Source organism: Cornus florida, unplaced genomic scaffold (assembly GCF_030987335.1).
Source record: "Cornus florida cultivar Cherokee Brave unplaced genomic scaffold, ASM3098733v1 CherokeeBrave_3.0.0_Hap2_Chr06, whole genome shotgun sequence".
NCBI classification, from domain to species: domain Eukaryota; kingdom Viridiplantae; phylum Streptophyta; class Magnoliopsida; order Cornales; family Cornaceae; genus Cornus; species Cornus florida.
Window position 1 is genome coordinate 63,597,203 of NW_026775576.1, and position 14,411 is coordinate 63,611,613.

The following is a 14,411-nucleotide window of genomic DNA, read 5'->3' on the forward strand; positions in this document are numbered from 1 at the left end:
CGTATCAGCACTACAAGAAATTAGGTTTTTAGTGACGGCCAAATCTGTCCCTAAAAACCCTAAGACCATCCCTAATAATCAAATCTGACCGTCCCTAGTAGTTGTGTCACAAATGATTTTTAGGGATGGTAAAAATTTTCCGTCCCTAATAAAATCGACCTTTAGGGACGGACTTACCGTCCCAAAAAGGCCCGTCCCACTTTCATTTATTAGGGACGGACTTACTGTCCCTAATAAGACCGTTTCCCTTTGATTTATTAGGGACGGTATTTACTGTCCCTAATAGTTGATATATTAGGGACCGTTTTTTGCCCGTCCCTAATACATACTTTATTAGGCACAATTTGTACTGTCCCTAATAAGAATTTTTATTATTATTAAATTAAATTTGTGACAGTAATAAATTGTCCCTAATAGTTCATTATTATTATTATTATTATTATTATTATTATTTCTGTTTAGCTCTACGGGATTTGTCTTCTAAAAATACTATTAAACCACATCCACCTTATATATCAAAACATGGAAACTAAAAAGTATATTCATCCACAATATCATTTTAGAAAGAAAAAAATAAATTACCACCATAATATGATACCAACAAACAAGCTCTTAATCTCATGATGAAACTACAAATTCTCCAGTTTTGTAAAGAAGAGCTAAAAGTATCTAGTAGCTGCTTTAACATCAAATGGTTCCAAACATCCTCAAAAATTAAAACATCATTTTAAACTGAATGCAATCATGAAAATGCAGGGAAAAAAATACACTACCAAAATAGTTAGAAATCAGCTAGCTAGCCATCAAAAAGCTCCAAAATATATCTACCAAAATAATTATCTTTATAGTTCATTCAGGTGACTGTTGTGGTGCTGCTGGTGCGTGGTGCCGAAATTGCCACCATGTTGGCGGCTGCTGATACCAGCTTGGTGGGGCATGCTGCTGTTGCTGCTGAAGGAGTTGTTGTTGCTGCTCAAGGAGGTGCTGAAATGTATCCAACTTCTCCTCCAAATTTGTAACTTTCTCCCTAAGTTGTGCATTATCTTCTTCAACATTTTTTACCCTTTTTCTAGAAGCCTCTTCAAAAGATAAGGATGCACGTTAATGGCTTGGAGCTACAAAACCATTTCCGAACCCACGACGATATCCCTTTCTGATACCTAATTGGTTTTTCACTATCTCAACATCATTTATGACAAGACTGGTACCATTAGAATTGTGAAAAACTTGTGAAAACTTCTGTTTCATTTCATCCTGAAATTAAGATGAATGTAGTGTTAAACATCAGTAGCTCAATAAAAAATTAACTATAAACTAAGTTAAGATGAATTGTTTTTTGATGTATGTATATAGAGAATAGGAATGAGTGGGAGATTTGTTCTTCACTTCCATTTTTGGAAGAAAAAGAGCTAGCTAAAGCTCTTTCAGTGAAAGCCAAAAAAGGATCTTACTTATATATAGGACATCAAATTTATATTTTCTATTCCATTTAGAATTCTCAGTCCAGAGACATCAATATCACGATCTAATACAAACTTTAACAAGCATGTGTGAGGATCACAAAAAGGATCAAACAATGTCCATATACTTTGTGATGCATAATTATATGTTTAACATAAAAAAATATAATTGTCATATCAATTAACCAAATTTTATGGTCTAAAAAAATAAATACAGTATATGTTAAGCTTGTAACAAAATCGATCCCAAAATAAAAATTAACTTGCAAAATAGTAGCACAAAACATAGATTAGTTTCTAACCCATCATAATAAAAAATAAAAATAAAAAACTTTTTGAATCAGTTATTTAAAATTGCAATTTTAATTTTAAATTGAGATTAACAAATAAAAAAGAACAAAACCACAACAGAGCAAAAACATAACTAAAGGATATTACACAAGGAACTTAAACAACATACATAAAACATTAAGAGTGACCAGATTCAGTAGCAAACTTTTGAACATCATTTATATATTAAAAAACATTAAGTTGGGTTCAAGTTGGCCCACCTGAATTTCAAGTGCGTTTATCCTGATGTAATGCAGCATGGCAATGTAGGCAAACAAAAATAGGAAGGATTTTATCATAATTGAATTTAAAATATGATTTCAAATATTTGGAATGTGTGGAATTTTAAAAGAACTTAGACGGAATTTAAAATTCCTTTTTACAAATCCCATTTTATTCCCAATTCCTTTCCCAACTCTAATTTCAAATCCCATAAGTATTTGGTTCGAAACAAGGCGTAAAGAAATAATTAAAGGTTCCTTGTCAAGTAAGCCCTAACCCTAACACTGATTCTTATTCCAATTATATTAGAATCAATCTCATACAATGCCCTTTTTTTTCCTTTTTTTTTCAGATGCCAGTAGAACTCTACAAGATTTTGAAGTTATTATATGCACTTTATTGGTTCAGTTTACAATAAATCTGAGCCTACGCCTCATATTTATCTTTAACCCTATGCACTTTTAGTATTTGGGATCAGCATTGGAAGCCTTTTACTCAGAAAATCAAATGAAATGAACTCGAATCCATGCAATGAGTGATAGGTTATTTTAGGCTCATCAACTTGTCCCAATATATATATTAAAAAAAGAAATTTATTTATTTTTAAGTTGTGTGACAGAGACTGTAGAATAGACAACTGGGGTCAGGTTTTATTCCTTGTACTATATTGAGGCGGCATCATGGTATTCACATTTTATGTGTATTTCTTTCTTATATAGCGTTGATTAGTGTGGCCTTTGTTGTGTGTATTATTGAAAGTGATTTGGCTTCAATCACATAATCTCCAGAAATTTGGATGAATTTAGGTTAGGGAAGTTATTCCCATCTTGATCATGTGATGGACATTGACAGTTGATGAGCCCACTTTTGACTTCAATGTATGTTCCCACCTAAAATATTTGTTACCATTAAGTGCAAGGAGAGTTTCTGTTTCACACACCCCAGAGTAAACAAGCTAAATATTTTATCTCAATAATATTTTTAAATCATTTTATTAAAGGATGGATGATCATGAAATTACTAACTCAGATAGATAGCAGAAAGGTAAATCAACTAAAACTGGATGATACGAAAAGGTAAGTTCGTATCATAGAGTAGTGATAGGAAATTCAAATTTTCAGCAGCAAACAAATTAAACCTATCGATCACTGGACAAAAAAAAAAAAAGGAAACAAAATTTTAAGTACCATGTTAATTAATTGGAAAAAATAGCATTCCCATTACTATGTTAAAAAAGTAAATTACCACAACTTGTTAAACCAATGGGCTTGGACATTGTTTTTAGATCTCTAATAAGTCATTAAAATTGGTTCTTTTTTTTTAAGTGAGAAAAATTAACATTCTCACCTTGGTGGTGTGCTTCAATGTTATAATATGGGCCTCTTTTCTCAGATCTAGAACTCAAATACGTAGTTAAATATGAAAGTCATTTCAAATTGGTCAATTTTTTTGGAAGCAGGCCTGGCCTCATAGTCGTGTGGATCCCACAACATTTATATTATAGATAGAAAATGATTGTTAAAGTCAACTGGAATAACACCTTATAGATGTTATCTAAAATCCATATATATAAATATTATCTAAAATCCTTATAGATGTTATCTAAAATCCTTATAATCTATTTCCGAAAAATTAAAATCCTTATAATTTGAATACTCAAATCGATCAAGGATGTCACTAATAACATTCTAATAATCCAATTCTGGGATCCTAAAGTTTAATTGAACAGTTGATTTAATTTGGATCAAGGGTCCCAAATCCACTTTTAGTTGACACATTATTATATATACACTTCTAAGCATGGTATCCAGTATATCTAATCTAATCTAATCTGTAATCTGGTAACTATGTTGATCAAAGCTACAAATTTCTAATTCACCAACAAACTCAATAAATAGCAATTATTTATTTATTGTGCTTGCCTACAAAAACTAAAAACCATATACCCAGAAATCCATATATATAAAAATGCGCTCATTCAATTTTCAAAAACAAAACCGACTAAGGTGCTGTTTAATAAAGCTGAAAATTAAGCACTGGAAAATTTTAATTACTGAATTTAAAGCACTGAATGCATGAGTTGATACATGATATTCTGCTCTCATCCACACCCAATTAATTATGAGAACCTAAACTAATTTTGTGAATGGAATTATTCTCGTGCTGGTGCATCAGGGTAGGGTTATAGCTATAAAATGTAGAGCACCTAATGGAATGTAATCATTGGTCTCTCCCATCCCATAATGAGTACAAGATAACCAACATCACCTATGTGTGCAAATATTAAGCCTTTTTTTATATATACTGTTATAGAGCAGCACCTATGTGTGCAAATATTGAGCCTCTTTTTATATATTGAGCTGCATTGAGTGTGAGGCTTGAGAGCTGAAAATATGAGTCACTTTCAGAGAGATTAATTGAAGTTCTAAGCTAATTTAATCTCTGAAATCACTATGAGAGTGCACTAATCCACTGAAGAATTTCTGAACTTGTGAAGTAGAATTTTCTGATGCATTTATGTTGATGTTGAGGCTGGATTGAAGGGTCAAAATTGGTTGTAGAGGTTCCGGGTGCTGTGTGATGGTTGAAGCAAGCTTGGTACATTTATTTACATCTGCAGAACTCAGGTATATGCCTAATTTTGCACAGAAAAACAATATGAGTACTCATATATCAGTTTCAGCCTTTCTGGTGCATAGCCTCTAATGGACTGTTTTATGTTGATTACTTCTGGTATGTGTTGAGTTTATGCTTTGAACAAGTATATTTAATCATTATAGAACTCTGTTGACAAAGATCGAGACTGAAAATTGAGTGTACTTGGTTTTGAACTCTCAAACCAAACAAAACAGCCTTATTGAATAAAATAGCCTACAGAAAGTTTTAAACTCATTCTAGTTGATTCATATTGCTAGCTTTGCTGTGATTACCTTCTGAGCATATATATATAACTGGATTGAGATGTTTGGAATCAAGTTCAAGGCTGTAAGGACGTAAAATTATGATTTAGTCCCTAAGAACAAAGTTTCAGCTGAAACTGTGCTGTGACTTATTTTGAGCTGCAATTCGAAGTAAACTTGTTATACACTGAAGAGTATCATTCTGAACAAGTTTCATTTATTTAGTGTTGTGGGAACTTGAATCAAGGCCTACTTTCACCTGCATTTATTTAGTGTTGTAAAACTGATGTCAATTCTGTCCTAGCACTTATTGTGCACTACAACTGTGTCTCTTGTTGAAAGAACTAAAGTATCTAATTGAGTAAGTGCACTATGAGTATGTGAAACTGTAAGAACCAGAATTAACTCAAGTTTCAGGTGATTTAACTGAAGACTAAGGTTTAAGATATTTCAAGCCTACTTGTGATCTGAGATTGTTATAACTTGCTCTATTCCCTGTTTCAATCTTTTGAGCATGTTTGTTTGGAGATTACAAGCCTTTTCCAGATTTGTAATTTACCCCTTCAATAGGCCTTTTGTAATTTCGAAACCCTAGAAAAAAACTAGGGTGAGGATCATGAAAAATGGCAAACAGGAAAAGTACGAAAGAAGTTTTACTTGCCTCTACTGAGATTAGGAGGTTGGCTTGGCTGGAAACGGAAAAAACCTTCCAAAGGTTGCTATTAGGTCGTAGAGCAGGGCGCTATTAAGAAGAACTGAAGATCGAGCTTTGTGAGTTGTGACGGTGGAATAGCCTAATTTCTTGTAGTGATAACCAGCTCATGCACACATATTTGACACATTTAAAAAAGTCACAAACGAATAAAATGTGTCATGAACAGCGTTTTCAGAATTGTTTCATCCATCAATCCCCAGCCTCCAGTGAATTATATTTTCAAAAATTGTATAATCAAATTTAATTTTCATTCCACTCCCTTTGTGGAGAAAGAATTTTCATTTATCTAACAAATTTTGGTAAATGACAGAACAAAGTGATGAGGTTGTATCTGGATAAATTAAACAAAACACATGCAGGGCCAATTACTGGTAAAGAAAAATGGTCCTTTAAAAAAAATATCTACAAAACAAAATATATGTACTTGATGCATAGGCTCTCTGTTTTTTTGTTAGGGAAGGGAGAAGTGGTAAAATATCATTAAAAGGCGCCAAAACAAGGGTACGACCCATATAAACAAGAGGTACACAAGAAGGAAAATAAAAAAATATGCATAATCACGATAGATCCATGACGGAGAGCATTAGAACTAAATATCTAGGTAATACAAACTTATAGAGCATTAAAATCCAGAAATTGATAAATAAACAAATAAAATAAAACATAATAAGAGCATTAAAATCCAGAAATTGATAAGTAAACAAATAAAATAAAACATAATAAGAGCATTAGAACTAATTATCTAGGTAATATAAACTTATAGAGCATTAAAATCCAGAAATTGATAAATAAACAAATAAAATAAAACATAATAAGAGGAGTAAGAAATATATCAGACCTAAAATTCTGATCAAACTCAATCTTGGGTGAACAGCTAGTGGATATGACCTGCAATAAGTATATAATGGCACCAATTATCAGTTCTGAACAAGATCTTGTGCAGGAGATATTCTATGTTTTGGAAGCGAACTTATACAACCTTCAAATGGGACCCTGGCTAAATTGTTAGCATCAGAACTTCACTAACAAGTCAACTGCAAGGCTTATTCTGGTTTATGAAGGGTCGTTTTCTAGAGCATTCATAAAATTTCCTTCCTTTCACTAACAAAGGGATTGTAAGGGCCTATTTGATTTTTTTTTAAGTCACTTCTCTTAAATTTTTTCCTAATAAAAATAAAAACTATACAATCACTTTAGTATTTTCGATTGCGACTAGAAACTGAAAGACAGGATATACAGAATATCATTCGGATGTAATAGCAATGCTGGTATTTTTAAAACTTGACTTCTTGAACAGTTCTCAAGATTTGCCTAAGGTTATGGCTTTAAAATGGAAAAGAAAATAGGATTTATGTAACCAAACCTAAATAGTTGAAATAGACTTTGTTGAGTCGAGTATGATTATTCTACACCAAATCATCCAAACACCAAAATAACAATAAATAAAAATGAAGCACTAAATAGTTGTTGTGAAAAAAAAAAAAAAAGAGAAAAAAAAAATATCAATTCTGATCAAACTCATTCTTGAAATCTATACGAAACAGTGATGAAACCATAAAATTATGTGTCTGAGGTGGAGGAGACCTTGAATAACAATAAGATATAAAAAAGATTCATATAACCATAATAGGGGGCTATATTAAAAATTCTTTTCGGACATAAATGAAATATGTGGCAAGATGCCATCACTCTGCTGTGTTTTGCTTGATACTTGTAATTAGCAAACTTGTCCATGGACCACCAGCATTCTAGGCTACTCTATTTGTATATAATTCCCTATTTTCTGGACATAGTGGGAAGGAACACAAATATTTTACTGAGCCAGCATACCAAATAAAATTTAAGATAAGTTTCACTCATCAGTGAAGAACATTGCATAACCCATTAAGTGCATACAAACGGTATGGATATGTAAAAATAATTACAAAACAAAGGTAAAAAATGATAAAATAAGTATAGTTTTAAATTGTGGTATCAGGTAATGTAACAAAAATCTAATGGAATCAGAAATATCAGCCAAAGTATGCTTCAAATCAGTTACTATAGCCGTGAAGTTTTTTAATCAATAGCAAATCAATCAAACTTAAGCAATTAATGATGTATTAGATAGATTATGAATAAATTTTAATCAATTTAAACATTTGGTTATAACTGTATGAGGCTACCTGTCTGATTCATAAATTAGAGTTTGGGTTTATTAAAGAGAGAAGAGTGATGTAGATAAAAGTTATTGCACTTGGGTAACACAAAAAAGTCCCTAATAAAGGTCTCAACAACTCCCAATTGAGATTCTTCTTGGGTTTTGGGGGATCATAGAACACAAAGGTGAGAACTATAGATGTGAAATAGGTTCAGGGGTAGTAATGGCAAGGATTAGTCAATTTTGGGTCAGATCATAATTGGAATGAGTTGAACTTAGCATGAGAAGCTAATATTGTCAACTCAAGACTCATCTAGCCATCAGGTTTGTTGAGTTCTGAATAGATTCAAGTTTATACAGAAATATACTTAGTTAAAAATGGTTTTATTATTATCATTAGTATTATTAACAGTGATCAAATATCCTTGAAGAAAAGAAATTTAGATCTACCAAATGAGAAGCATCGAAAGAGAAGACTGAAACTTACTTTGAGATAGCCCTATAGCTGCAGACTTCAACTTTCCAGAATCAATGGGGGTGTACTTATCACAGCGCATATCATTCGCAGTCGAGGCTAAAACTGAGTTTTCTGAATTGGGCAACATCCATCTGCATGTTATATGTGTTAATTGATCAACAGCAATGTAACAAACAACTACTGAGGGAAAAGTTCAGTTTCCAATGAATTATTCCATACAGTATCACTTGTTTGTCAATAAATTTTATTTTTTAATCTAAAAGCAGTTTCAATAAGTCCAGAATTTACATGACAAGTTGATTTTAGGAAAAACACATTTTCAAATTTCAATCGCAAATATGTTTCTTCATTGAAATAAATAAATATATATATGAAAGCCAAAATCCTAATTTTCACATGTGAGCCAAAATTAGCACTGAAACCAACATTTCTAATCCAAAAATACAAGTACATCTTCCAATAATTTCATGAAAACCTCAAATTCCACAGATAAGTTAGCTGTTTCTACATTATTTATTTGAATAAAACTAGGAAATTCTGAGAACCCTAAGTCTGATTAAACTAACCAAACTTGTAATCCCAAATAATCCAATATATCAGATAATACAAAAATATTGCAAGACTATGCACGCAAATATCCAAAGACTTGAATTCCACCATTTGTTTCTTTGAACCGTATGATAAATATAAACAGAATATTATGCAATATACTTAAATTATACCCCATATATTTAAACCCAAAATCTCAACTTTCACTCTCAATTCCCACATTTCCTGAGCAACCAAGCAGATTGCTCAGAATTACCAAGCCAAACAATTTCTACGCGAACTTGGTTTTTTGCACATTTTATCGGTTATCAACAAAATTTCTCACTTCAACAGAGCTAAATACCAACCTGAATTATGCCCAGAACATAAAAACCCAAAATCTGAATTTTATTTTCCTACCATTTCTGAGCAACCAAACAAAAGAGAATATATAATAGGAAGCAAAAGAAAGAAGAGAAAGGACCTCTTTGGGCCAAAGGTGACCTGCGGAAGAGAAACGTAACCCCGAAGGGGGTTCAAGGCATCGCTCGACCCAGAAGAGAGACCATTTCTCTTTGCACATCTAACACTTTACCACTAAAAACTGTATCCCAAACGAAGCCTACTCCCCCATTAAAATCTATCAACAGAAACACAACAGCTCCATAGAATAATCAGAAATGACAACCCTAAATCTAATAAACAACATAATTTTTTTTTTTTTTTTTTAAATTCCAAAATTCAGGAGGAATAATAATCAACAGATTGTTAAAAAAAGGCAATACCTGGGACGAAGGTGCAAAGATAGAGCCAAAAATCCCAGAAGATGAAGAAGCAGATGAGTCCTTTGAACTAAAAATATAGAAAGCTCAAACAACCTGTATGATTTCCCACAGCGATTCAGACTCAGACGACAAGCCTTTTCCAGATTTGTAGTTTACCCCCTTTTGCAATTTCGAAACCCTAGAAAAAACTAGGGTGAGGATCATGAAAAATGGCAAACAGGAAAAGTACAAATGAACTTTTGCTTGGCTCTACCGAGATTAGGAGGTTGGCTTGGCTGGAAACAGAAGAAACCCCAAAGGTTGCTACTAGGTCGTAGAGCAAGGCGACGTTGAGAGAAGAACAGAAGAGGTGAAGAACTAAAGAGCTGTGTGAGTTGTGACGGTGGAAGAGATTTGCAAATAATACAAACTTTTTTAGATCAAAAACGACGTAGTGTGATTGGCTTCCCTATGTTGTAAAATAAAATAAGTTTATATTATTTCATTTTTGCGCCAAACAAAAGAAAAATGAAGCGATGAAGTGCTAAAGTTTGGCGCTTTTTTTTTGGGGGGGATATTGGGGATGGTCCTCAATAACCGTACCAAAAATAATCCTTTTAGGGACAGTTTTTAAGGATTTGGTGACATGTCAAGTTGCCTGTCCCTAAAAGCCTAGTATTAAGGACGGTAAAATTTGTCCGTCCCTAATAATAAAATCTTTAGGGACGGGTTTTAGTCCGTCACTAAAAGACTGTCCCTAATAGCTTAATTTCTTGTAGTGCGGGTCCGATTTTCTGATGATGGTATCATTCAATCTCTTGCTATTACACTGCTGTTTACCGAACTTCAATTTGCAAATTTTGCTATCCTCCAACTCTAAAAAAATATGAGCAAAAGAGAAGGGGAGAGGAATAAAACGGATGAGATTAAGGCTTTCACTAGAAGCGTGAGAAAGAGGGAAGGAGAGAGAATTAGAATTTGATTCGAATCCATTTGAGTTTAACCGAATAGCTATCAAATTATTTATTTTTAATTATTTTAAATATAAAAATACTTTTAAGTTTAACATTGCGCTACATACGTGGTGAGTATAAGTTGTCTACTAATTAGTAAGTAGGCAAGTATTGTCCTAAAAATATTGCCCGTTTGGCGTTGCTATTGTAATGATTAAAGCGCTTTTATGAGTAGAGTTATCATAAAAGTACTGTCGGTAAAAACATGTTAGGTGTTTGGTACTGCATTATATAAAACACTTTTTATACTTAAAGCAGTACTAAATTTGTTTGGTACCGTATTGTTTAAAACACTTTTATTACTAATTTTACTGTATTACCTATACAATAATAAAAGTGTGCATTAGTTAAATTATATTTCTTTCTTTTAAATCAATAGCTCGAAATGAAATTTCATTCTTTTAAATTAATAGCTCAAAAAATACTCTTATATGCTTTTATAGAGGATTCTTAACAAATAAATAAATATAAAATCTTAAGATACTATGAATGTCTTTTTAAAAATCCAAGTTAGAATATTTTAGATAAATGTAATTTACAAAATATTTATAATTTAGAATCTTATAAACTAAATGTAAAATTGCTTTATAAATGTAAAAATTAGAAAATTGGGCTATAAATATTCAAAGGATATTGAATATGAAATCAGGCTAGCAATAGTAATCCTCACAATATTGCAATATTTATTTTTAAATTTTTAATATATATATATATATAGGTGTTATACAAAGAAAGAACTAAACAATTTTATTTACTTGTATGTTATTATCTGATATGTCATATATATATATAGATAAGAGGTTTGTATAACAAAAAAAAATATTAGATACCGAACTCTACTGAAACCCAATTTTAAACGCTCCTATTTCCCTCTTTAGCAAGATTTATCAATGTACAATCTACATCATAATTGATTATAATTACAATATCGACAACAGTCATTATAAATAAAATGCAATAGCCGACCGTCACCACTGAACAACCACTATGCGACTCCATCAACGATATAGTTGTCCATGAAAAATCAGTAATTAGTTCTCACCTCACTATCAATTGAAGCAAATTGCGAAGTGACTGACAATCTGTGACCGCAATATCAAGGTTATAACATGATCTCTGTTTTGCATAAGAATCACCAAAACCAATACAAGGCACAAACCTCGCAAGCATGGATTCGAATTCAAAACTCGAAGATTGGGGATTTAGAAAAAAAAAATTCCATCCGTCATCGTTGTTGCTTTCTCCGCCGCCGTCGATGACGCTTGGAAAGGAGATTCAGAAAATCATCGCATCCCTATCACAATTTATTTTTCTCTTTGTACAAGGCACCTCTTACAGTTACAGACACGTCTCTTTCTCAATATATAATACATGTGTATATATATATATATATACACACACGATCTATATACATATATACATCACTGCAAATCGTCGCACCGATCTATTCAATCTGGACAATCTGTCGAACCAAACCCACATAAAGAGCATCACTCTCCCCAAACTCTCCATCGCCTCAAGAACCGCCTCTCCAGTCCTTCCGACGACTCCACCGAGCGCATCGATCTCCGAAAAGAGAGCGAAACCAAGACGAAGAGCCACCTTATCTGCTGGGACCTGATCTGGCTTTGCTTCGTCTCCGTCGTCGGCTCTGTCATCTTCCCCTCACCTGAAAAGAAGCTCACAACGCTGCCGGACACCTCTATCGTGCTCTCGTACGCAACATCTGGCATCTCTGCGCTGCTATCCTATTCTATTAGGGTAAAAGAGTAATTGACTACCAGGCTATCATTCATAATATAATATGGAGGGTATATTAGTATATTCACACAAATTTCTAACACAGCTGACCGGAGATTGCATTGTAGGGAGTTTGTGTAATTTTTACAATGTTAGGGGTACTGAATGTAATTAGACCTAACTTTAAAGAAAGTAGTGATATTTTCCCATAGTTTCAGGGATATGCCCCTTTTGTGTACTGTATATGTTTCTTTTAATACAAATATATAGGCTTTTTTATGTTTGGTTTAGCATATGCTAATTTATCGTATTAATTTTCTTAATAGTTTCAGGGATATGCCCTTTTGTGAACTGTACATGTTTCTTTTAATACAAATTTATTAACTAAAAAAAAAAAGAAAAAATAGGTTGCATTTCTTTTTCATGAACCTAAATCTTTGTCTTAGGCCCTATTTGGATAAGCCTCAAACGTTACTTTTAATTTTTGAGGCTCACAAGCCATTTTAAATATACCATACTATTTTTTCTTTTTCTCAATATATATACCTATAAAATATTGCTAATGGATTCCCTGAAATTATTACAAAATTTCAGTCTTGCCCCGCCCCCTACCTAAAGTTCTAGGTCCGTCATTGTCTACAACGAATTCCATCGGCAGCCTCCACTGTAATAAACAACCTTATGATATTCAACATATTTTACATACCGATTTTTCCCCTTTGATTTTGTTATTGGTTTTTCCGGTTTGAAGTTGATTTTGATGATAAAACTCCTTTCTCTGTCTATATATAAGATGAACTCAGGAACACCTCAAAATGTTGTGTCCAATTGATCTGCACACGATAATATATATATATATATATCCTGAGTTCATCTCTTGTATATGTGCAGTGCATAATGTGAGTTGGTTTATAAATTTTTATATGCCATTGTGCTTCAAATGACAAAATCTACTTTCATTATTTATACTGAGTAAATTTTTACGTGTCATTGTGCTCCAAAGGACAACATCACATGGTTTTTATTGGATTAGATTTTTCATTGACTTGTCTTGGAGGTTTACTTTTCTTGATTTTGTAGTTCTTTGTGTAATATGTGCTTTGTATTTTCACCAGCTCAAATAATGAAGCAGAGAATCCTTAGAGCTATAAGGTAATTATTACTTCCAGTGAGACTTATATGCATGTTTGACTAACAAAAAAATTTTGGTTGCAATTGAAGATATTTTGTTGAGTTAAACACCTAATCTTACTATAGTAAAAGGGATGAATGACTAGGAACAAGTATAAGAGTGCTCATAGTGGGAACAAATGATTATATATGATCATTCTTCTTTATTTTCTTATAAAGTAAACATTGTACAATTTGAAAATTGACATTTGTGTAATAACTTTCCATTCATTCACACTGATGACCTCTTAAATCATGTTGTACTATTTTTATGTATGACATGTTGCTTTAAATTTTATTAATATGAATGGTTTGTTTATATGATGTTTAGAAATAGTTGTATTAAAAATAGGTTAAAACACTTGCAGTGATCATATTGGATAGTCAAGGCCATATATATTAGGGTTGATTAAGCGGGTTGTGAGAGTGAGATGGCACTTGGCTGTTGGATAATAAAATTCATGAATGTCTTAATTTCGAAATGTAAGTTAGTGACCGAATCCTTGTATTCTTGGTTTTTTTTTTTTTTTTCTTTTAAATTATTATTATTTTTTTATTACACACTTGCACGTGATCATTGTACAATTCCCCAACAGTTTTACTATCAACATAATAATACAGATTTATGGTTGGAATGCAAGGTGACTCGTGAATAATTTTGAAAGAAGAATTAAGTACAAGTGTTCTCATTTGTGCAATCTCCTCTAAGTACTCACAGTCTTACCAATGTCATTTTTAGTCGAGAATTGACTTTGATATTATTTGTTATCAATGACTCACATGAGCTGGCATACGCCCTCCATTTTCGATTGAGATATCATTTGTTATCTCACATGAGCAGGTGCACGCCTTTCATTTTCAGCTGATAATTGACTTTGATATCATTTGTTATCAACGACCCACGTGAGTTGGTGCACACCCTCTATTTTTAAGCTCAGGCACTATGTAGAT

General features: G+C 32.5%; 1 long non-coding RNA gene across 2 annotated transcripts; it reads right to left on the reverse strand.

The window, feature by feature from the left end:
* Positions 1-592: 592 nt before the first annotated feature.
* Positions 593-9,960, reverse strand: LOC132311731 (uncharacterized). 2 transcript variants are annotated; one of them, XR_009483087.1, is made up of 5 exons: positions 9,559-9,960; positions 9,258-9,413; positions 8,255-8,376; positions 6,466-6,515; positions 593-1,254 (listed from the first exon to the last, which is right to left on the reverse strand). It is a non-coding gene; the product is annotated as an uncharacterized LOC132311731 (long non-coding RNA). The 2 variants fall into 2 exon arrangements; XR_009483086.1 differs by lacking the exon at positions 9,258-9,413 and having other exon boundaries at positions 9,559-9,952.
* Positions 9,961-14,411: the final 4,451 nt, after the last annotated feature.